We start from the raw sequence: 22,099 nt of genomic DNA on the forward strand, positions 1-22,099 counted from the left end.
GCTATGATTCATACCATGTGTGAAAGACAATGCTGTGTTCTAATAAAGTTTTGATCTTTCAGGTGGCTTGATATATTGCAGAGGTCAAATCATTCACTGAGTAACATTGAAGAAAATGCCACACCTCAGATATGACAGTAGTTCAATTAAGAGAGACTTATACAACAGAAAAAGTTATGAACAGATTTAATGAATAAATGCATGCAAATGAAGTTTGGCGGTTAGAACCCATCAAGCGTTGAGCAAAATAATCAATGTAGGGGGTACAATGGCATGAATTATGATTATCACCCGTAAGAATACGTACCTTAGGGGGAGTCTGATGATTCTAGATAAAAGCAAAGAGAAGGCATAGAAATAATGTTAAATAACACAAATAATTGGGGTAAGTGAAGATAGAAAGGAAATATGATGATTGCAACTCAACCCATGATGTGAGCAATGACAGAGGTGAGAAGTCCGACATCCTTGGAACTGAGCAATGACAGTGTGCAGAGGTCCGACAACCTTTTGTCAGCAATGACAGTAAGCAGAGGTTCCACGACCTTTTGTCAGCAATGACAGTAAGCAGAGGTTCCACGACCTTTTGTCAGCAGTGACAGTGAGCAGAGGTCCGATGACCATTGGTGACAGAAGTGACAGTGTGCGGAGGTCCGACGACCTTTGTGTCAGCAACGACAGTGTGCAGAGCCCCCACAACCATATGAAAGGCAGCAATGACCTGAATTATGCAGCTGTGCATTAGTAGTGATAAATGAGATAACTTAGTGACCCAATGTGAATCCGACCACCACCAGTTATATGCTTTGAATATTTTAACATTTAATACTCACATACTGGAAACTTTAGTGCTTTAGGTGCTGCTCTATTTTGCATAATCTGTTGAGCAGTTGCCATTCCTTGTTTTAGGGGTTAATTCTCTTCATGTATGTTTTCTTGTTTTGTAATGGGAGCAGGGGTAAGATGGAGTTGTAGGAATAGAAAGTCTTGTATCTTGTATGATACAGAAGTTTAGTTTTCCCAAGGGATTCTTTTGTTTTGTTTTGAGTGCATGAGAAGCAGAGGGGAACCCTCTGGGCCTTTCAAGGTATTCAGTGGAGGCCTAATAAAAATATTAAAAGAATTCCTTAATAGTTATTTTATTTCTTTATTTATTTTTTATTTATTTATTTTACTCAATGAAATCATAGTAATGAGTTTTATATTATTTTTATAAACTTGTCCTGGCAAACAATGGGTTTATATAACTAAATGAAAAATGGACCAATCACAATTTTCCTTTTGATGGTATCTGGGTAAATCAGCGACACATTCTGGCAGGCAGGGCCTTCAGTAACTGCAACGAATGCCTGTGTAACTCAAGGGAATGTGGACACAATTTTACAATGACAGCTGTCTTAGCCAATCATATTTATTTCAGGTGTGGGTGGGATCATTTCCTGTCATCTTCCGTCCATTCGCGAATACTTACCAAACACCCCCCCCCCCCCCCCCCCCCCCTGCTCCTCTGCACTCAGAGGGGGCCATATTTTACTTGACCAAAAACACAAATAAACAGGCTCCCACCAAAAAAAATCTGATATCGGTCTGCATTCACGCTTTATTTAGAGAATTTTCAATGCGTTACTTTCACACAAAAACACCGCTAAATAAGGCTCTAGTTCTCATCGTGTCGTAAAACGGCGCTACCTCTGCTGCAGAGCCACAGCTGGCTACGAGGATCTCGCCGCTTAGTTTATCAGTCCGCGCGCACGGCGTGCCAGATATAAACAAACGCAGGTAGTCTGCCAGGACGAAGAGACACGATGAGAACTAGAGCCTTATTTAATGGTGTTTTTATGTGAAAGTAACGAGCTGAAAATTCTCTAAATAAAGCGTGAATTCAGACCGATATCAGATTTTTTCGGTTGGAGTCCGTTTATTTGTGTTTTTGGTCAAGTAAAAGATGGCCCCGTCTGAGTGCAGAGGAAACCGGTGGTGATGGTGAGATGAAGCCTCATGAAGCATCGAACCACTTAAGCCCAAGTGGTTTGAGAAAGGGTTCATCTCGCGAAGCTTCATGTGCTCACGAAACCACCTGCTGATCAGGCACACAATCACAGGCAGTTATAGCTTAACCACATAATGTGTGATTGAACTTCTGTGCCTATTTTTGCTCTTGGGAACGACTGTTAATTACAAAAATGAAAATAAAAAAATGTTCAACAAAATAAATTCTCTACATAAATGAACACATGTTCATATAAAACAGCATTTTTTAATATTCTGTGTGTAAATTCCCCATAAATGGTAGTATCAATGATATGGCAGGTTGTGTAATAATGCTTTTCTGTTGCTTTAGGAAAATTGCATGAGCTCAAACAGGCAGAGCACAGTGAAAGTGTGGAACTAGGGAGCACTGAATATGCTTATATATGGGCAATATAATATAATATACAGTACAGGGGAGATTTTACTCTTTTTTATTTTGAAAACTAAAACTGCTTTCCCAACTCTAGTATCAACACTATAAGTGACTGATCAACTCTATCAAAAGCCTACATTTTGAATAGAATAGAATAGAAAATACTTTCTTTATCCCCGAGGGGAAATTCAGGAGTCACCGCAGCATCTAAGAAAACAAAAGTAAGAAAGAGCATGGAAAGTGCAACAATGTCCATAAGAAATTAGATGATGACAGCCCGTCCACCACTCTCCAGCCCAGCCAATCTCCACCTCCACAGGGTCCAGGACTGAGCCTCCCCAGCAGTCTGTTCAGTCTCTGTCTCCTGGATCCTGTCTGCTCACAGCAGGCGAAGCTCCTCCAATGTGGCATCCGATGTCAGCTCCGTCAGCCACGTCTGTGAACAGCACGATGCCGCTGGGTTAGCATAGCTAGCTCGTCCATCCCCCGGAGCTAGATCCCACGTTCCCAACAACGATGGATGGAAGGACAGGTCCACGTCGTCACCTCCCAGCTCACATCCGAGAACCAGCACGTCGTCCTCACCTCCTCCTCAGCTCGAGGGAAATCATCAAGCCTTACACCAGTTAGCATTTACATGCTACAGGCTGCTAACAGCTAATTTCGCATGTAAACAATGCAGCCATGGTTACATGTAGGATCTCCAGACAAACACAGGAGAAAGTAGTAAAAAATATCACCTGGAATGGAGCCTGATGGGCTTATGCTGCTGTCAAACCTCTCGGTAAGCTCTGAACCACTTTCCGAAGCAGTCACGTGGTACAGTCGGGCAACGAGGCTTTGGACGTCATCATTTTTGGCTCCTCCTCCTAATGAAGCAAGCCTCGATGCGCGCTTCGAAGCCTCGGCACATCTTGTAGCATCACTAGAAACCGGCACACGAGCAGGGAGGAGGTGTTTGGTGTGAGTGCTCTGGGCTTCTGCTGCACAAAAACACTGCTGTAGGGGTAATTTCTGCCCTAAACCTTGTGATAGGACCCAACTTGTTCCATCCCAGAGTATCACTTTGATGGATAAACGCCTAACTGTAGCTGTGAATGAGTGAGGAGAAAAGAGAAGATCTAGTTGGCAGAACGTGAATAGAAATGGCGGAAAGTAATGGAGAAGACTGTGTGGTTGCTGGATTACTTGAAACCCTGTTTTTGTTTTTTGTACAATTTTATATCTTAATTTTTTTAATTGTTTGAAGTTGTGTTAAGTGTTGCAGTGTTCAGGCACATGATAAATTTGTAATCCCACAAAACTATCAATATACTAAACTTCCATGTCACATGATTCTGGCTATTGTTTTTATTTCTTTGTTTTATTGTTTATTGCCACGTGTGGTCCCATGGTCCTACTGGAGGCCCAGTGGCTGGGGCCACGATTCGCCACTGATGACAAGTATGTGTGTGTGTTTTGTCTCTCCTTGTATCTTGTTATCCCTCCTCCTTGTTTTTCTTTTTTCTGCTCTCTTTCTCTGTTTCATTTTCTCTCTCTGCTCTTTTCACAGCTCAGTCAGCCAGTTCTGCGAATAATCCATCTTGATGTCTGGTAGAAATCTTCGTTTCGTCTCATGGAATGTCAAAGGAATGAATGATGTCGTCAAAGTCAACAAGGTAATATCACACGTGCAACACCTGAAGGGGAGATCTGTGCTTCTTACAAGAAACTCACCTTCGCAATTCTGAAATATCTTGTGTAAAAAGGGCTTGGATGGGTCACTTATTCCACTCTGGGTTTACTGAGAGGGTAAGGGGTGCTTGCAATTGTTATACAACTCCTTCGAAACCTCTGTTACTATATCTGATCCTAACGGACGTGTTGTTATAGTCTCTGACAAACCACCCCTGTAGTCCTGGCTTCAGTGTATGCTCCCACTTGGAATGATGAAAAATTTGTATCTTTTTTTTTTTTTCTTCTTCACTTAATCTTTAAGACCACCTTATCATTGTTTGGGGCGATTTTAATCTGGTATAGGACACCACACTTGATAGATCATCTGCTAAACATATCGCTCAAACAAAATCAGCAACCACCTTAAAATTTCATACAGACCATTTGGGATTGTCTGACCCTTGGAGAACTAGGTTTCCTTACAACAAAGAATTTTCCTTCTTTTCTCATGTGCACCATAGCTTCTCACAAATAGATTTCTTCCTACTGGATAATAAACTGTTGCACAGTACTGTTGCCTGTGAATATCATAGTATAGTCATCTCTGTTCATGCCCTTGCATCAGTAGACATTACTTTCTCCCTCTGCAGACCTGCTCACAAATTCTGGAAATTTAAGTCACAGTTGCTCTCTGAAGCTAAATTTAAAGAATTTCTCATTGAGGAAATCAATTTCTTCTTTAACAATTACAATAATTGACATGCCTGATATCAGCAGTGATATACTGTGGGATTCTTTTAAAACATATTTACGCGGGCAGATCATCTTATTTGTTTCCCATTCTAAAAAATCATAGCTTTCTAAGTTGACAGAACTATCCGATAAAATCCGTATTTTAGATGCCTAATACGCCTCCAATCCCTCAGCTGCATTATACAAAAAGAGATTACAGCTACAGTCTCAATATGAATTGCTATCAACCAGCAAAGTTGAAATTCAGCTTTTACAAACAAAGCAACGCTTCTTTGAACAAGTTGATAAACCTGGCAAACTATTAGCATATCAAGCCCGCTCTGCAACTGCCTCTAAACTCATACCTAACATAGCATCCCCAGCTGGGTTAGTTACAACAGATCCTAGGGAAATTTTTAATACTTTCTCTAATTGTTATTTAACACTCTACTCGTCCGAAATCTCCTTCCACAACTGGTCAGAGCCAAACCCCCTAGACTACTTTACATTCCCTCAAGTAGACAACAATGTGTTTAGTAATCTAGGAGCCTCCATAACATTTGCTGAGGTCCAAGAAGCTATCGGGTCTTTACAAAGCTCCAAATCCCCTGGACGGATACTCCACTGAATTTTTCAAAACCTTTTCTAGCAAACTAGCTCCCATCCTAGCAAGGGTATTTAATGATGCGTTTGCAAGAGGGAAACTTCCTTCTACATTCTCAGAAGTGTCAATAACTTTGTTACTTAAGAAAGATAAAAATCCTCTCCACTGCAGCAGCTATAGGCCCATCTCCCTCTTAAATGTTGACTCTAAAAATTGTCCAAAGTGCTCGCCACTCGTCTCCTGAAGGTCACCCCTACGCTAACGAACCCGCACCAGACCAGTTTCATCTCTGGTCGACAATCTTTTTCAGTAATACTAGAAGGTTATTCAACATCATCTGCTCTTCTTCAGACTCCATCCCGGCTGAAATCATCCTATCTCTAGACGCCGAAAAGGCTTTTAATCGGGTCGAGTGGAGCTACTTGTTCCATATTCTAAGTAAATTCAGTTTTGACTCCAACTTCATATCATGGATTAAGCTTCTTTACATTTCCCCCTGTGGCTAAGATTAATATTAACGGTATAAAATCTAATTCATTTCCTTTATCCTGGGGCACTCGTCAGAGATGCCTGCTTTCCCCATCTCTGCTTGCTCTAGCCGTCAAGCCCTTAGCTGTATGGCTTCGTTATGAAGATAAATTTGAAGGGATTTTCTCGATTTGGCTTATTTCTTTATGCAGATGACCTTCTGCTTTACATCACCGATCCAACTTCATCACTTCCTGTTATCTTGGATATTCTAGAACAATTTATGAAATTATCTGACTATAGAATTAATAGGGATGTCCCGATATTACATTTTCACTTCCGATACGATACCGATACTGCAGCATTGAGTATTGGCCGATACCGATATTAATCCGATACAATGTCAGCATTAAACATGCATACTTTTATTACTTATTTTGTAGTATGTCTGTCATGTTAGAAAAGACTTGATTCAGTGATTTTATTCAAACAAAGAACAGCAGTCAGCAACAGTAGGTATGAGGAAAAACTGACCCATCTATTATTAACCAACGGGTAACAGAAATTTTAACATTAAACATGAAAAAATACTAGTAATTGAATAAAATAAAGAATAAATTAGAAAATCCAGAAAATAACCTAAATAAATCAAATAAAAACAGCAGGAGCGGAGTCTGGAATGGACTGCTTATATCAGAGTGCTTATATCGGAGATTTTAGATGCATTCCGATACGATACCGATATTTGTTTTTTTTTGCTGATATCGGACCGATATCCGATATTAATATCGGACTGGGACACCTCTAAAAATTAACCTACATAAAAGCGAGTACCTTCCAATTAACTCCACTGCAGAGAACCTCCCTCTCGCTCTCTTTCCTTTTAGGAAAACGACCCAAGGATTAAAATATCTTGGTGTTCTTGTAACAAAACCATTCTCTGAGTATTTTTGCAAAAAACTTTCAACCTTTACTTGAGCACTGCAGATCAGATCTGACCAGGTGGTCCACTATCCCTTTACCTTTACCAGGTCGTATCAACCTGATCATAATGACGGTACTTTTCCCTGCTTTCTTTATATCTTTCAACATGTTCCAGTGCTCATCTGCAAATCTTTTTTTTCTTCACTTGGCCAGCTGATTAATTCCTTTTTTTACGGTGCAATAAATAAGCTAGAATAAAGATCAACTCTCCAACTTCCTAAATCTCTCTGGGGTCTGGCCTCACCTGATTTTTACTGATACTACTGGGCTAGCAATATTAGCAAATCCTTTATTGGAATGTTAAGATGGCTCCTAATAATCACCCTCTATGGGCCTGCATGGAACTAGCCTCCTCACCCGTTGCGTTATGGTCAGTGATTTGTTCACAGTTACCTTCACCAATCAAGCGAATAGCACAGAACGCCATTATTTCTGAGACCTTGAAAATTTGGAGTCAATTAAGGAAACAATTTGGCCTACATTCCTCATCGAAACTTGCTCCAGTTTATCAAAACCTTTTATTTCTTCCATCCTGCTCCGACTCAGCTTTTGAATCCTGGTCAAATAAAGAGACCAGAGACCTTGATGGATTCCCTTCTTTTGACCAAAGTAAACCATAAATCCCAGACCTCAGTCTTGTAAAACTCAATGTTCAGAATAAACCCCACCTCCCTCCACTCCCTCGGGGCTATTTGGGACCAGGACCCCAGAATCACAATCTCCGACAAACAAAGGAACCGCATACTTAACCTTGCTCATACTTCTTCTATATGCGCCAGACAACAACTTCTACAATGTAAGATTTTACGCAGGAGACACTTCACTAATGTGAGACTAGCCAAAATCTATCCAGATAGAGACGACTCCTGTAACAGGTGTAAACTGTCTCCAGCTGAGCACATGCATATGTTTTGGTCATGCACTAAACTGACTGATTTTTGGGGCACCATTTTTGATACATTAGGGAAAGTCCTTGGCTGCACTGTGAACGCCGACCCTCTTATTGCTCTTTTTGGACTGTTTCCATCCTCTGGCTGGTCAAAATTTTCATATTGTATTTTTGACTTTTCTACCTTGCTAGCAAGTAGGCTCATTCTTCTTAAATGGACTCATTTATCCCCACCTACACATAACAGATGTATTCAAGAAATTTTACATTGCATGAGACTTGAGAAAATCAGATTCTCCCTGAAAGGTTCCCTTAAGACCTCCCATGAAATCTGGCAACCCTTTTTACTTCATATAGATACCCTGTCATTGAGGCTGAAAACCTATGAACTACTGACTTGCTGATTTTCTTTCTTTCTTTATTTATTAATTTTCTTATTTATTTATTTATTTATTTTCATTATTTGAATATTATTACATACTTAAATGCATGTTTCTCCTTTCCTCTTTTTCTTTCTTTTTCTCTTGTCTTTCCCTTCCCCTTCATTTCTGCGATACCACTTGTCCACTTGTTGATACCCCATGTTGATTGAGTGTGTTGTCTTGTCTCTTAGTTCTTGTAGTGTGAATAAGTGTGATTGAATATAATGTTTTTGTTCCGAAATTGTTCTGCTTTGTGTACCTGAAATGTCTTTTTCTTTCCTGTACACATAACAGAAAATATAACGAAAATCTTTGACAAAAACACACACACACACATTATGGCTCTGTGACAGGTTGCAGGTCTAGAAAGAAGTGTCTGAGTAAAATCCTAAAAAAGAACTAGCATAAAAGAATAGCTCCCTAAAGGATCTTAAACCCCTTAAAACACTTAAAACCCACAAAGAGAAAAGAATGAAACTGGTGTTTTGTGTTTAAAAAGTTCCTTGACCCAATTATAACCGTGTCCAAGGTTCAATATAAAAAGGTCCTGTGAGGGTACTTAACTCAGAGAGGGGTGCATCCAACGTTGCTTCTCCTCAAAGCTAATGCCAGTGCCTCACAGCAACGGTCCCCTTGGCAACTCCACGGTGACTCCCCAACATCAGCCTCCTTCTCTTCACAGGAAACCGTAAAGGCCCACAACTGGCTGCTGCTTCTTCTTCCTAGAGCAATCGGGTCTTTTCAGGGTTGCTTCTCGTGCTTTGCTTGCGGTCCTACTGTCGTCCCTCTCTGCTATCTGCTGCTCTTTTTAGGTGTCTGTCCTGAAGTCCTGCCCGCCGGTCTCCAATGAGCTGGTTTTAGGGGGGGGTACTTCAGGGCCAGTCAGAAAAGTCATTACCTACCCACACACTTCATATAACGCCACATGCAATAAAAATATAAAAGACCAACCCTGTCACACAAACACAGATTCCGAAGATTGTCATTTAGGCTCCTGTATGGCAGCTGTTACTACTGTAAGTTGTGTCTGTGACTGTTGAGGACCTGACTGTAACCGGCGTACTGCCGGTAAACATCAGAGCAGGTTATTTTGACTTTTTTTCTCGTCCTTTCGACTTTGATCTCAAATTATTTTTTGACTGTATTCTTGTCATTTCAACTTTATTCCCGTCATTTTGACTTTGATCTTGAATTTGTTTTTCAGCTTTATTCTAGTCATTTCCACTTTGATCTTGAAATTTCAATTTTATTCTCATCATTTCGACTTTATGCTGCATTCCGTTTTGCAGTGTTTGAGAGTAATAATTACTGTAAATCCCTAGCCGTCCATGAGCGATGCAAGTGTAATTACGTCACTGTTAGCGGCTGGCGAGTGAGTGAGTAGTGTTGGAAATGTTGTTTTAATTTAGCTGATGTAGTCCACTACATCTAATTCACTATATAGTGAGGAGTGAGTAGAGAATGAGTGAATGATTTCGGACACAACCTAAGATAAAAGTTTCTGTCTCCTCCTTGCTCAGAGTTGCTCTTACAACCTTCCTGAATCACTCTTAAGCTAAGACTCCTTGCTAGGAATTTTTAGTTAGGAGCTCTCTGAGAGGACTCTGAGAACCTTTGTGAATATGGGCCCAGGTTATCTCTGTGTGTGTGTGTGTGTGTGTGTGTGTGTGTGTGTGTGTGTGTGTGTGTGTGTGTCATGTTTTAATTCTTTTTTGTATTTTTAGTATAGTATGGTAACAGTATTTTTATATTTCAAATTCGGACTTTATATTTCAAAATCAGATCTCTCCCATTTTTTTTCACAGGAAATCTTGTTCTGGAAAGCAAAAGATACAGAGTTTGAAAACCTATGGCACAGCATCTAAAAATTCGGAGGCCTTTTAGCTATGGATACCATCTATGGATAACTGTTAAACCTGAATCCGGAGACAACCCCAACCTCTTTCTGAAGAGTTTGACCTTGCCCAGGCTGGTCTTGGAAAAAGGCATGCCGACATGTCCAGGGATATGGGCCATGAAGAGGTGATATATTAAGAAAATGCAACCGTAACATACAAGTGACTTGTTATGCAAATTAGTTGATTACTGATTTAGTGTTGTAGATAATCTACAAAACACAGCACTGAAGAGTGAAGAAGATTAAAAAACAAGTTGCTGTGATAGAAAACCTGTTGTAAGTCCCCCCCCCCCCCCCCCCCCCCCCCCCCCAAGTTAAAAGCTAAGTCGAATAATAAGTAAATGCGTGCTTCTCTTCATAAATATCTGAAGATACTACATGTATTATATGGGATTATTTTACTTGAAGATGCAACTTACATTACCCGTTTTTGCTATTCTTTTCAACCAAGATTCTTATTGTACTTTTGTAGAGGAATAGACCATTTTGAGACGGGTAAGGCAAATGCCTTGAGCCAGGAAAATGGAGAAGTCATCAAAACGTAAATCTAGTGTGTAAATACATGAAGTTATCCTTGTGCATTTGTTTTCAACACAAGTAGTTTACATCTACTGATTATGCTTACTGTTTGACAGTGTTGATGATATCTTGGAAACCATGTGTCGAGGAGTTGATGTTGAAAAGCAGTTCCATATCCAGATCTCAACAAACATCCTTGAGAGAGGCCTTCTGCAGTGGTAACGCCAGCAGAAAAATTCCCCCACTGCTACACTGGCAGTCACCTTCTTTGGAGTCACCCACCTGTGTCCACAGGGGTGGACACAGGTGGCGTCCGAAAAAAAATTGTCACTGGTAAATCACCAGCAACACTTTTTCAGTCTTACACAGAGTCTTACAGAGCAAGCAGAAAATTAGATCAAGACTTAGATATTGATTTAATTATTTAGTCATATTGTTCTGGCTTTTCTAACAAAACTGTGTCCCTGACCCCTGTCCATGATTCTCCTAAGAACCATGTGTCTTAAAGGGGTTCAATTTTATGATCTTTAAGCTACTGAATGAGAGTTTGTAAAAAAATGAAAATAAAAAAGAGGCCATCCTATGTTAAACTTTCATCTGTTAAAAAAGATATGCACTTACTGAAGGATTTCTATTCTTGAGAAGTGTGTTATGCTGCAAACTTTGTTTCTCTTCTCTTCCTGTCTTTTCCTGTCTAAAGTCTTATTTACTGCTGGTACAAATTAGAAGAATTATAAAAACATGCAAATTATTTTGTTTGAGCACCACAGTAAATGCTTTGTTTTGTTTTGTTTTGTTTTGTTTTTATGTTGAAATGGTGACTGGAACTGAAGGTCGATTCTTTGAGGGACCTCAACATAACAAAAGCCCACAATATTCTCTGACTGATTTTGATTGTGGTCTCTTCAGCGAGGTAGCTCCAAGGCTATCTCGCTAGGCTAAACTTGCTTCGTAGAACAGGGCCCAGGTCCCTTTGCAGATGCGGAAGGAAAACATGCTGGACAAAGAAGAGGTGGATGCTATCAGAGGGATCTAGAAGACCTTCATCTTCAAGGCTGTGAAGACTCTCATAGTGCACATTTGTTACAGCCATCCTTGCGTCTCGCCACAGGCGTTCTAGTACAAGTTCTAGTACAAGTACAATTAACTTCAAATTCTCACAGTGCATTTGTTTTGTTTTTTTACCATAGATGATTTTTTTTGCTGAAAATTATAAATAAATGCATAAATACCATTGATTGTGCACCCTCTTTCCTGACGGGAAACTGCCCCTGCCACACCCCCTGAAAGTGAACATGCACCGTGCTATGTCAGCATTTTCAACTCCTTGGTCTCATTGATCAGACTTTGTGCAGCGCTAACAGCTCAGTAAAAGCATGGGTGATGTTCTCCGGCATCTCAACCTGGCTGGAAAATGTTCTAAAAAGTTGCATCTCCTGGTTGACAACAAACTGGAAATAGTCCACATCTAGGGGCAATTTTTGTGTGAATTGAGAAAGTTTGATTAGAAGCCACTGAAGAAATTCCCGTTTTTAGTTCCTCCTAGAAAAAAATAGCTCCATGCTTCTTTTTCTTTCATCAAATTAACTCTAGAACTTAAAAGGAGCAAAAAGAGGACAACTTTATGTCGAAACGAAACATGCGCACTGCAGTTAATCTGTAATCTATCCCGGTAGTTTACCTTCATTGAAACTTGCAAACACTTGCCACAAGGGATGAATGGAGCAATAAAATGTTTTCAAGGTCTGTGAAACGTGCGATGATTGGCACATGGAGGGAGAGCTGACATATTCACAATTCTTCCAGTATTTATTCAGTGTAAGAAGACAGTAAAACACATGAATTGTCTTCTAAAATTTCCCTTGTACCTCTGTTCCTTTAGCGGTGCTACACGGCACAACTGTGACATCTAGTGGACGAAATAAATAATTGCATGCAGCTAGATGTCTGAACGGTGCTGCACTGAAACCTGTGACCATCGGAATATGTGACCGCAGGGGGCGATGGCGGGCATTGACTATGTGTGCATTGTCCAAAAAAGAGGAGGAGAAGTTGAGTTACATAAATGGCGTACTCAAAGATACATCTGGGGTAAATGTTTGCAAAATCTGAAGAAATTGTGTGTAATTTATACAAAGCAGTCGATTGATGTTGCTTTATCTGCTACCCACGAGTAAGCACCGCTTGTGATGGCTTCCTACTGATAAAGGAGAAACCATCGTATATACAGCTACATAACCCAGGAACTAAAAACCCTACATTAGATCAGGCGACTTTTAAAGGAAATGTATACTATAATCTACGTTTGCTAAGAGCTACATTTTATGTAAAAGTCTATATGAACTGTTTCAAATATGTAGTTCGCTGTGCCTGCTCTCTCATGAGATACATGTACAAATCCTTTTAAATTTACGTTTTAGTTCATCTATACTTATCTTCACGATCGTCATATAATGTAATCCCTCTAAACATGTTCAATAAATGAGTAAAAATTTAAAATGAGTGTTGTGGCTATAATTTAAAAAAACAACTATTTAAGAACATGCTGTAAGGAGACAACAGCGTAGCCATCAGATAATGTGACCCTGCTTTACTCACATAATAACTGATTAAATCACCCACATAACTTTTAATGTGGGCATTTGTCATCCTCTCACATTGATCTGGACTCAAGTATTCCTATTATGGATCATCATACAGTCAGAAACACAGAGCTAGGCGCCGCCCTGTTGGCTATGGCTGCCTTTTGCAGCAGCTCTCTCTTTTTTTGTCCATTTTTTGTCTTTTTTTTTTTTGTCTCTTTTTCGTAATTTTTGTATTTGGAGTAGATCATTTCTTTGTTTGGCTCATTTGTTGGTCATGGACACAAAACTTTTTGTGGCTTCAGTGATATTTTTACTATTTTTGCTCCTGTGTTTGTCTGGAGATCCTACATGTAACCATGGCCACGTTGTTTACATGTGAACTCAGCTGTTAGCAGTCTGTAGCATGTCAATGCTAACTGGTGTAAGGCCTGATGTCTTCCCACAAGGTGAGGAGAAGGAGGTGAGGACGACATGCTGGTCCTCAGGTGTGAGCTAAGAAGTGACGATTTGGACCTGTCTTTCCATCCATTGTTATTGGGGACGTAGGATCTATCTCCAATAAGATGGACGAGCTAGCTATGCTAACCCAGCAATAGAGGGAAAACCAGAGGGCAGAGTCACATCATGCTATTCACAAACATGGCTAACGAAGCTAACATCAGACACCAACGCCATGTTGGAAGAGCTTCACCTGCTGTGAGCAGACAGGATACAGGAGACAGAGATGGAGCATGACTGAAGAAGCTCAGTCCTGGACCCTGTGGAGGTGGAGTCTGGTTGAACTGGTTGAACTGGAGAATGATGGACAAGCTGTCATCATCTATTATGGACCTTTTTGCACTTTCTTACTTTTGTTTTCTTGATTGCTGCCGTGATTTCAATTTCGTTGTACATGTTACAATGACAATAAAGTTCTATTCTATTATTTTCTGTTCTATTCTCTCCCACACAATCAACACAATCCCCCAAACTTGTATACAGGCACAGCACAGATGAACATGACAAAACTTACACACAATAAACATAGATAAATATGGGGAATGAACTGATACAGACAACAGAACCTCTCCTTCTCTTTTAGCGAACCCCCTTCAGTCTAGGATGCATCTGCCAGAATACCATACACATTCTCGGTCCCACATAATCAAGAAAGGGAGTCCATGTATGATGAAATGTTCCAATTTTCCTTTTTGGTGCGATATGTCAAATAATCTATGGGAAGCAGTGCAAATGTAACTTTGTGCCATTCTTGAGAGGGTTGGTGTCTTTTCTGAAATCCATTTAAGTTACAAACTTTCTTGCAGCATAGGTCAACATTCCACAGTTTTTCATTATAGGTGTTCTTGATTTTAACCCCAACAGAAGGCATACAAGGGTCCATTCTCCAATCCTTGTTAAAAAGCACACTTTGAAACAATTTTCCCAAAAAATTCCTGTATATACACACAAGACTACATAGTGTGTATATAGCTACTGATCTGTGTTACACTTGGTACTCTTTTAGACTTCTGAAGGTCCATTCTATTTCTAAGATGAGGCGATATCTTTATTCCTGTTTGAAATGCTTTTTTCTTCCCTAACATTTATCTGAATCACCCCTTTAGCTAAGCATGAGTAGTAGATCTGCACAATATTGGAGCCATATTTTTGGTTCCATGATATCAGTTTCCCTTTGCAACCAAATAATACAACAGGGCCCAAGTGAGTATGAGGCCCTAGGCAAATTTCATTTGGGGGCCCCCTTACTCTGAAGCACTGACTTCTGTAAATGAATGCTGTATCATTCACACATGGTTATCGTTCACCAACACTTAATCTCTCACGTCCACTATAAAGTACACTATATCTCTTCAACATAATGCAAAGCACTCATAATTTTGATGTCTTTGTTAGAGATGTGGTCTTGTATTAATTTACTCTTTAGGATTAGATACTCTGCATGCAGTCACTGCTGTTTACTGAACAAGTATCATTGAATTGCTTTTGGTTTGCAAACTGAAAATTTCAACACACACTCACTGCGCTCAGGAGTTTCATAAGAGACAGGATGCTCTAACTCAGTGGTTCCCAACCTTTTCCAACTCAGGGCCCACTTTTAAGTCTCAGACATTTTCGCGGCCCACCCCCGACTGCTAAATACATAAAAACATACTACATCTTAAAACCTTTATAGATTAATTATCAATTTAACACAAACATAGTTTAGCCTTATCTAATGGCACAGTTTACAGTCAGCTCTATCTTTTTATCTGGGCTTGAAAAAAAGTCTTTTTTAATTTATTAGACAGGCTGATGCACAGTACATTTTATTCTAAAATCATACACTGGGTTATAATAGTTATACAACCATAGTTACTCATAGTTAAAGTAGTGAGTCAAGACAAATGGTAATAATTTATATGTTTGCGCCCCCCAGTCTGAAAGTCTGGACACGCCCCTGCACAGAGGTACAGAGTGGCATGAAGGCTTTCAGGTTTGATCTCTGAAAGCTGGAGGAAAACTCCTCTGCTGATTTTTAAAGAATGAGAGGAAAACAGCAAAACTATAACTTCCATCCCAAAGAGAGCAGAAAGGTGACTCCTGGGGGAGCGGGAGAAGGAACAGCGATCAGCTGCAGTGTAATATGCACGAGTGAACTCAGCGTAAGCACCGCACTGATCATCATATCAGACTCCGCAAACTGATCAGGATGAAATTTAAAGCAAATGTAAACCACAGAGTGACAGGGGCACTTCTGCTTGCGCTGACTTTATATACAGAAAACGTGCATCTGTAAACACTGATGAATGATCAGGGTGGGAATTGTTTTTCTTTTGTATTTCTATAGCAGCCAAAGGTGAAGAGGATTTAAATGACATGGAGCTCAAGAAAACGGGTCAGTCATGTCCAGCAAGGAAGGATGAGTGATGTGGAGTTACAATGGAGACAAGGCCTCCTGCAGGTAAATGAGAGATAGGAAACTCAGAAAATCTTCAGAAAAGGTTTGAGAGGCTTGAAGAGAAAACCAAAGGCTGCTGCTGTGCCACCGTTGGAACAATAAAGCAGAGGTGAACACATGAGATCCTGTGCAGCGCGCACATCAAGACAGAACATACTAAAATTACGCCTGTACCATTAATTTCATAACTGGGTTTGGTGGGTGGGTGGTGTATCTTTAATTCAATATTGTTCAGCCTGAATACTGAAGATGAAGACATGTTTTTGCAGTGATTTCACTTGTAGTCACATGCTGCCATCTTGTGGTCACAATGTAGGGTGACATCAGCTAAATTGGGCCACTTCTTGGTAAATAGCTTCAGGCATTTACAAAAAACAATGCATTCTATTAAAATGTGGTTTTATGGCTAATAATAATGGTTGTTTTCTTTACATTTTGTGTTGGAATTATGCAGTATTTTTTTTAGGCCCTACAGGTCTTGATTGGTCAGCTGTGCCAACTTTTTTACACAAGCAGAGTTCAGGTAAAATGGGTCAGCTGATCAGGTAAAATGGGACGCTTATCGGGTAAGTTGGGCCAGTCCAGCTGCAAAGGGATAGTCATTAATTTTTATTGTTAAACAACTATCGATGTGGCAACATAATTTATTTCATATTATCAGGACAATTAATTACATAGTAAATGATGAATAAATGAATGAATAAATAGACACCAACTGATATGCTCATCGCAAATTGCAATGTGAACTTTGGCATAAAACACATTGATAAAAACAATAAAAACTGCAACCTACTAGGCCTTAAAATGGGATTTATGCAAAAACTGTTACTTAAAATACGAATTTAGACACATTCCTAACAGGTGAAGCCGTCATCGCCACAGATGCCGTTCTTTTCGCCATAGCTCTCATGGCACCTGACCGAGCAGTTAGAGACTTGATGATCCATTCCTCTGTTGCCTTTGGATCACCAGGTACCATGGCGAGCCATACAGAAGTGACATGGCTGGTTGTCTTGCTGTGTTTTCCTGTTGACCTTTTTACCCTTTTGTATTTTATTTTTTTTTTTAATTGCTTTGGTTTGGTTTTATCTTTTGTGGCAATGTAGCTAAGGTGTTCCTCACTTGTGAGGTTGTAGCTTGGTGGTTTAGATCTTTTTCTTGTGGCCCTCTCTTGTGAATGGATGGGATCAGGTCACTGAATAGCTCCAACAGACTAAAATGAGACAATAATAGACTACACGTGAATATACACATAAACTCAACTTTCGTTTGTGTGTGTGTGTGTGTGTGTGTGTGTGTGTGTGTGTGTGTGTGTGTGTGTGTGTGCATCATGCATGCATCTGTGTGTATGTTTTTCATTTAGGCTTTACATGATGAAGTATCACTTACTGTGGAAGTGGTTGGTTCTACTTCCCAGAAAGTAGTTTATTCCTGGGGTGTAAAGACAATGATCTTCACTGTCTTTCCACAGGCAAATGTTTTCGCAGCTCTGTGCAATATTATTTCACATTTTGTCATTCATTGCTTTGTACCACAACTTTATGTAGTTTTTATTTTACATGTTTTGCATTTTCAGTTGTCATGCACTGCTTTTGTGCAATTAATTTCACAGTTTTGCATTGCAGTATTTGGTGTCAGCCTTTCAACGCATTTTCTGCAAGGCACCTTTCCAGTTCAATATTGTTCAGCCTGAATACTGAAGATGAAATTGTTTTGCGGTGATTTCACTTGTAGTCACATGCTGCCATCTTGTGGTCACAATGTACAGCTTTGCACGTTTTAGTTCCAAGTACCATAAAGGCAGTAAAACTTGCTGATAACGCATTCTGAAGCACATAAAAATATTGAGTGATAATATTGTAATTTTTTCACTAAAAAGCAACAACCGCTCATGTTTTTAGAAGCCATAGCTGAGTTTCTACCTTTGCAGAGTGAAATAGCACGTCGTTACAACTCATTCAAAAAGTATTACCTAAAGTTATGTGACATGAGCTTAAAAGCAATTATGTGTTAATTAAATACTGATCCAAATAAAAAGCACATCACAGTTTTATGCATATAAGGCTTTGCAGAGCAAAAAAGACCATGTCATGATTCAATTTATGATTTGAGATGCTGAAGACATCTTTATTGCGTCTGTCAGCTTTTTGTAAGTAACTCAAAGCGTTTGATGTTTGATTTTGAAAGCTTTTTGTTCATCATTCAAAATCACTCTTGAACACACATTTTCCGATTGTTTTCTCCTGGATATGAATGCAACACAGGAAAAGTCTACGGAGGGCAGAGATAGCAGAAATATGATATGATGACAATAATCACAACAGTACTATGCCGGATGCCAAAACAGCACTGAAAACGCACAACAGTGAATAAGATGGATTTTTGTACAACACAGATCACACAGAAGTGATTAAGTGACAAAGTAGTGAGGACGGCAATACCCATGGACCTGTTTAGTGAAAGAAAAATGGTTTGCAGAGCGATAAAGGAAAATGAAAAAATATTTTAAATCGTGCTTTAAGTTCTCATGAAAACATGTTGGGCTGTTTCCGAAGTCATTTTGATGTAACTCGTAACTATGTCAAATATGAAAAGCTAAAAAGGAGAGAGAAAGCAGAGGTATTGATGTGTAATGACAAAAGCGCAACAACACCATGCTGTATGACGAAACAGCAACAAAGAGGCTCAGGACACTGGACTCTGGTTTACTCATTTCAGTAGTAGTGTCAAAAGCTTTATTTTGTCACAGTTCCCATTAATCTGCATCATAGAGTCGTTGTAAAGGACCAAAAACGCTTGACTTTAGCCATAAAAGCACATAAAAGGCTCATGACACGAAATTACATGGATTTGTACTCTGATTTGCTCATTTCAGTTCTTATGTCATAAAAGCATAATCATGCGTTGCGGAGCAAGAAACGCCAAAAAGACAGGACAACATGCTGTATGACAAAACAATCGCGAAAAGGCTCAGGACACGGATAATGTACTCTGAACTACTCGTTTCAGTGAGTGTGTCACAAAAGCATAATGATTCCACAGTTCTCTTTGACCTGCATCGCAGAGTCGTGGTAATGAGCCAAAACGCTTTGCAGAGCGAGAAACACCAAAAAAACCCAACAACATACCGTAAGACAAAACAACACCGAAAAGGCTCGGGACACGGGAGGTGAACTCTGATTTTCTCATTTCGGTGAGTGTGTCTCAAAAGCATTATTGATTTGCACAGTTCTCATGCACATGCATCATAGAATCCTGGTTAAGCACCAAAACGCTTTGCCTTAGCGAGAAAAACCTTTTAATGACATGTTATTCAAAATCATACTTTAAGCTTGAAGAACATTTATGCGCGATTTTTTTCCCTTGAATTTGAAAGTTTCTCACGTTGTGAGAGTTAAATAGAACAGCTTTTGCAGGAAAAAGCTAAAGAAGACAGGGAATGCAGAAAGGTGCAATGATCATAGAAAGCACTACAATATCATGCTGGATGCCATAAAAGCATATAAAAGGCTCATGACACCGAATTACATGGATTTTCAGCTCATTTCAGAAACAGTGTCACCAAAGCATAATGATTCAACAGTTTCTTGAATCTGCATCGCAGAGTCGCTGAAATGAACCAAAACGCTTTGCGGGCGAGAAACACCAAAAAGACACAACAACATGCTGCATGGCAAACAACATCGAAAAAGCTCAGGACACGGAATTACATGTATCGGTACTTTGAATTGCTCATTTCAGTAAAAGTGTCTTAAACGTATAATGATTCCACAGTTTTTCTTGAACCTGCATCAGAGAGTCGTTGTAATGAACCAAAACGCTTTGCGGGGCGAGAAACACCAAAAAGCCATGACAACATGGTGTATGACGAAACAACACCGAAAAGGCTCAGGACACGGGAAAAAGTACCTACTTTGGTTTACTCATTTCAGTCATAGTGTCACAAAAGCATTATTATGTTACAGTTCCTATGTACCTGCATCACAGAGTCGTGGTTAAGCACCAAAACGCTTTGCTTTAGCGAGAAAAACCTATTTATGACATATTATTTAAATCAAACTTTAAACTCTAGGTACACTCATTCGCGGATTATCTTCCCTTGAATCTGAAAGTTTCTCAGGTTTGGTGGTCAAATACCAGCGCTTTTGCAGGAAAAAGCTGAAGAGGATAGAGACAACACAGTAGTGCAATTGATCACAGAAAGAACAACAATGACGTGCTGGATGTCGAAATAAGGCTCAGGACACGGAATAACACGTGTTTGTACTCTGAATTGCTCATTTCAGTAATAGTGTCTCAAAAGCATCATGATTCCACAGTTTCCTTGTACCTGCAACAAAGAGTCAGTGTAATGACCCTAAACGCTTTGCAGGGCATGTGCAGGGCATTTGCAATAACATGCTGTATGACAAAACAACACCGAAAAGAGTCAGTACATAGGAGAAATTCTCGGAACAAGTAATTTTCGTGATTGTGTCACAAATGGACTACTGATTTGTACAGTTCTAATGCACCTGCATATAAGAGTCGTGGTTAAGCACCAAAACACCTTGCCTTTGCGAGAAAAACCTATTAATGACATATTATTCAAAATCATACTTTAAGCTTTAAAACACTTATTCGCGATTGTTTTCCCTTGCATTTGAAAGATTCTCACGTTTTGGATGTTAAATATCACAGCTTTTGCAGGAAAAAGAAAGCTAAAGAGGACAGAAAATGCATAAAGGTGCAAGAATCATAGAAAGCACTACAATACCCTGCTGGATGCCATAAAAGGCTCATGACACGGAAGAACATGGATTTGTACTCTGATTTGCTCATTTTGGTTATTTTTCCATAATGAAAAACTATTCATTTGCACAGTTCTCATGCATCTGCATCAAAGAATCCTGGCTAAGCCCCAAAACGCTTTGTTTATGCAAGAAAAACCTATGAATGACTTATTATTCAAAATAATACTTTAAGCCCAAAGTACAATTATTCGCCATTGTTTTCACTTTGTTTTGAAAGTTTCTCACGTTCTGGGGGTCAAATATGACAGCATTTGCAGTAAAAAAAAAGAGGACAGTGAATGAAGAATAAATATATACAAAGAAAACATAACAATACAATGCTGGATGCCAAAACAGCACAGAAAAGGCTCAGGACACCGAATTACATGTATTTGAACTGTGTTTTGCTCATTTCAGGATTAGTGCCACAAAAGCATAATAATTCCTCGGTCTTTCTTGAATCTGCATCAGAGAGTCGCTGTAATGAACCAAAACGCTTTGCGGGGCGAGAAACACCAAAAAGACTAGAAAACATGCTAAAAAAGACAAATCAGCACAAAAAAGGCTCAGGAAACAGAGTGTACTCTGATTTATCATTTCTGTCATAGTGTCACAAAAGCACAATTGTTTTACAGTTCCCATCTACCTGCATAGAGTCGTGGTTTAGCACCAAAAGCGCTTTGCTTTATCGAGAAAAACATGAAAATGACCTATTATTTTAATCAAACTGTTAACTCTTATTCGCATTTGTCTTCCCTTGAATTTGAAAGTTTCTCGCGTTTTGGGGGTCAAATATCACAGTATTTGCAGGAAAAAGCGTAAGAGGACAGAGAATGCAGAAATTTGCAATGATCATAGAAAGCACTTCAATCGCATGCTTGGATGCCAAAACAGCAAAGAAAAAGGCTCAGGACACCGAATTACATGTATTTGCACTGTGTTTTGCTCATTTCAGGATTAGTGCCACAAAAGCATGATAATTCCTCGGTCTTTCTTGAATCTGCATCAGAGAGTCGCTGTAATGAACCAAAACGCTTTGCGGGGAGAGAAACACCAAAAAGACTAGAAAACACGCTAAATAAGACAAATCAGCACAAAAAAGGCTCAGGAAACGGAGTGTACTCTGATTTATCATTTCAGTCATAGTGTCACAAAAGCACAATTGTTTTACAGTTCCCATCTACCTGCATAGAGTCGTGGTTTAGCACCAAAAAGCGCTTTGCTTTATC

General features: G+C 39.5%; 1 long non-coding RNA gene across 2 annotated transcripts in view; it reads left to right on the forward strand.

The window, feature by feature from the left end:
* The window catches only part of LOC141786545 (uncharacterized), a 30,958-nt gene extending 16,930 nt beyond the window's left edge, over positions 1 to 14,028 (forward strand). The window contains exons 1-4 of one of the 2 annotated variants that reach the window (XR_012597826.1): positions 2,623 to 3,847; positions 3,957 to 4,062; positions 9,965 to 10,181; positions 10,692 to 14,028. This is a non-coding gene — a long non-coding RNA (uncharacterized LOC141786545). Of the gene's footprint in view, positions 1 to 2,622; positions 3,848 to 3,956; positions 4,063 to 9,964; positions 10,182 to 10,691 lie in introns of those variants that run through there. The other variant, XR_012597825.1, reaches the window with a different exon arrangement.
* Positions 14,029 to 22,099: the final 8,071 nt, after the last annotated feature.

Source organism: Halichoeres trimaculatus, unplaced genomic scaffold, assembly GCF_033239565.1.
Source record: "Halichoeres trimaculatus isolate MK-OKI-2021-1 unplaced genomic scaffold, fHalTri1.1 fHalTri1_scaffold_42, whole genome shotgun sequence".
NCBI lineage: Eukaryota > Metazoa > Chordata > Actinopteri > Labriformes > Labridae > Halichoeres > Halichoeres trimaculatus.